Genomic DNA, 3,769 nt, shown 5'->3' on the forward strand with positions numbered 1-3,769 from the left:
CTATTGGACTGTCACCTCTCTAATCCCACATGGGGAGCAGCTTCAGTGTCACCACATTTCCCCTTCTGATTTACACTGCTACAGCCAACAGGAAGAAAAATGTGCGCAAGCAGACAGGGCTGGGGGGTCCCTCACAAGAATACACCCCTGCTGAGGAGCTGGCCCTGTCCAAGAATGAGGGTCGCCCCATAATGGACGGGGTGGAAGGGGGGGTGGCCTCTGTCCCTGGTTCCACCTCGGACTTCACATATGTCCAAAGTACGTATGTGTCAGTGTCAAACCTTGGGCAATTTACATCATATCATTGTGACCTTACTAACACAGGCCCATCCACTTTCCCCTCAGTTGATGGAGATACATTGGTGCTGGTGGTGCCAGAGGTGCCACCATCGGACACTGTGTCTCAGGCAGAGGTAGGCCTACAGTATGTCACACACCAGTCACACATCAGCATATGATCAGCACGTGGCTAACAGACCACTTCTATACTGTCTCTACAGCCGGTGGACCATGGGGATGCAGAGATGCTCTCAGTTTCCTCTGAAGGGGCTGTGGAGGTACAGTATCACCTTATAGTTCCTAACCACCTATTGTAGAGTAGAACCTGCCCACATCAACACAGATTGTAGGAGTGTATAGATTTGGCTGTGACTGAATGGTGGTGGTCTGCACATGGGGCTGAACAACAACCACTCCAAGTGTTCAATACTACTACTGCTACCACTGCTATGTTAATATTGCAGGAAGAAACACGCAATGCTACAATGATATAGCAGCACAGACATGAAAGACAGCACAGAGCAGTGTTCCTCCATTGCATTATAAATAAGATTTCCTAGCTCAAACACTTTCCATGCTCTAACCCATGTGCTCCATATTTTACTTGTTTCAGGGAACAACTGATGCTGTGAGGGCCCTCTACAAGAGGAGTCTGGAGCAGGATATCAAGTACAAGGCCTTGAAAATAAAAACAAACAAACAGAGCTCCAGATTGAGTACTTGAAATTAAAAATCAATAAGTTAAAGAGGGAAGGTAAGTGAGTAATGACATTTATTGCACTGTAAGTGGGAGTTGGTCCTCAAATAAATGTTAACTGGCTAAATAAAGGTCACATTAATTTAAATAATTAAGTGAACTTCTTTTGTGTTCAGCTCTCCAATGCACAGTGCATGGGGTCACTGTTGGGTGTATGTTAGTTAACAAACTAGACATCACAACTACATTATTAGTAGTCACAGGGATAAGTACATTAGCTCACTACAACCCCCAGTACTGCTACTGTGACCCTGACAACATTATTCCACACCATTTAAGCCATTAACATAAGTTGATACATTCATACTGTACCATTCAATACAAAGAGCTTTTCAGGGTGTCAGCACTTTCTTAAAGTCAAAATTCAAACACCTTCATTAAGATGCAAGCATCACTAATGTGCTTATGTTCTTCTTTCTTACAGGGATGGATGAATGACTAAATGTTGAGAGACAAATAAAAAGTGTAAGCCAAAAACAGCCTCTGTGTCTCTGAGGGGCGGGGGCAGCCTCTGTGTCTGAGGGGGTAACAAAAAACAGCCTCTATCTCTAAGGGGGGAAAGGAAACCGGCCTCTATCTATGAGGGGAAACAAAAACGGCCTCTATCTATGAGGGGATCCACATAAACTGCCGAGTAATGGCCTCCCTGACTGCCCGGCCTGTAGGAAACTCTAGGTGGATGGGGTCCACCACATCAGGGGGCTGAAGGTCAAAGTGCGGCTCTCTCTCCCTCCTAATTGTCGCAATGTTGTGCAGCACACAACAGGCAGGAATTATCTTGCATGCCCTGTCTGGGGCCACTCTCAGCTGGCGCAGACAGGCAAAACGGGCCTTCAGGACTCCAAAAGTCCGCTCAATCCTGGCCCTTGTGGTATTGTGGGCCCTGTTGTACAGAGCCTGTGGTCCCGGGTCAGGCTCAGGGTAGGGGGTCATTAAAAATGGCTGGAGAGCATACCCCTTTCTCCAAGCAGCACCCCACTGAAGTCTCCTGTAGATGAGAGGAAAATTGGCAGGATCAGTATTACAATTTGCAGTTTGTATCTTATCCTATTATTTATGAAATTACTTCTGCAGTACTTTTTGTTCCTATTTTTCAACTTGTACATAAGCACCAAAATGTCAGATTCCTTGTATTGTTTATTTACTTTATTAATCCCCCTGAGGGGAAATTCAATGTTTTCACTCTTGCTTGTCAATTACACACAGGTCCGAAAGACACACACATGCACAAACAGGACCTATACATGCACAAAGTGGAGAGATGTCAGAGTGAGGGGGCTGCCTTGGTGAGGCGCCCCGAGCGGTTGGGGGGTTCGGTGCCTTGCTCAAGGGCACCTCGGCAGTGCCCAGGAGGTGAACTAAAGGTAATTGGCAATAAACTCGATTCTGATTGAAGCACATATTGTAACACACAATAGCATGCAATGTACAGTTGCCGTACCTTGCTGCAGTCTGCGGCAGAGTGTGCTCTCAATGAACACATGAGAGTCATGTACAGACCCGGGCCACCTAGCATCAACGCTGGTGATTATGCAGTTGGGGTCACAGGTCATCTGCAGAGAGATTTGGTAACAGTTCCACAGCATCAGTCACTGCGGCAATAATGTATATTTGATACCTTGTATATTTATTTATATTAAAGTTTAACATTTAACAGGGACAATGCATACAACATTGCCATATAGAATGGGAAAATGTGATGCATATAAGATGTCTAGCTTCAGCTAATTTGCAGTCTTTGTCCCTGGTCAGGCTTTAGAATACAATAAAAGAATATAGCCTACTGAATACAATACAAATGCAATGATACAAATACAATGAATAATATGATACAATGAATAAGTACCATGACTACATAAATACAGTTGCAATTGCAAATTGCAGATTAAGAACACGAGTTATAAGACATGTTAGATATGGACATGTGATGGTGATTCCCACTCTGTTTAACATGGACAACTGGGGTCAACCCTCCCCCCCTGGGATTTACCTGTACATTGAGGCTGTGACGGTTGTGACGGTCAACATAATCCCCCTCATCCTCACCCAGAGGCGCGGAGATGGGGATGAGTGTGCCGTCAATACAGCCAAGCATTCTGGGGAAGCCTGTGATAATAGTAGGCTGCATTTAATGCGCTACATTACAACAGTAAAAGTATAGTGGGGTCTGCATAGTAGGCTATATTGAGTGGTCAGATGGGTTACGTTACCTGCAATCTCATAAAGCTGCTGCTTGATAACGTGTGTTTGCAGGTGGCCTGGAAACACAATGAACTCATTGATCAAGTGGTTCAGGGCTGCGGCTTAGGCTACTCAGCCGCTCCGCATCCCCAACGCTGTAAAGGAAACTGCCCGTGGCTAAAAACCACAGGGCGATGCAGACTGACTGCGGGACAGTGAGGGCAGCGCTCCTGCGGGTCGCACGGGCGACATGGGGCTCCAAGATCTGGCAAATGTAGGCTAATCCAGCCCGGGCCGCGAAAAGCTGTACTGCTCGAACAAGTGCTGATCCGGGTGTTGTAAGGGATCTGCCCGGTCCTGGAAGATCCTTTCACGCCGTAGCGCTCTCCTCACAATTTGCGCTCTCCTGTCAACGGGGTTTGGGAAAAACGGGCAGGCCATTTTTTTCCGAACAGCTGATTGGCCAGTGGGTGGTGCTTTTTATAGGATCAGATTCAACCCTGAACTTAACCTGCTCTGGAGCAGGATAGCCGTTCAGAGTAAGTTACCATG

At 46.4% G+C, this 3,769-nt stretch overlaps 1 pseudogene; it reads right to left on the minus strand.

Moving 5' to 3' along the window:
• Positions 1-1,642: 1,642 nt before the first annotated feature.
• On the minus strand, positions 1,643-3,131 carry LOC126399169 (putative nuclease HARBI1; annotated as a pseudogene).
• Positions 3,132-3,769: the final 638 nt, after the last annotated feature.

This window comes from Epinephelus moara, chromosome 12 (genome assembly GCF_006386435.1).
Source record: "Epinephelus moara isolate mb chromosome 12, YSFRI_EMoa_1.0, whole genome shotgun sequence".
Taxonomy (NCBI): Eukaryota; Metazoa; Chordata; class Actinopteri; order Perciformes; family Serranidae; genus Epinephelus; species Epinephelus moara.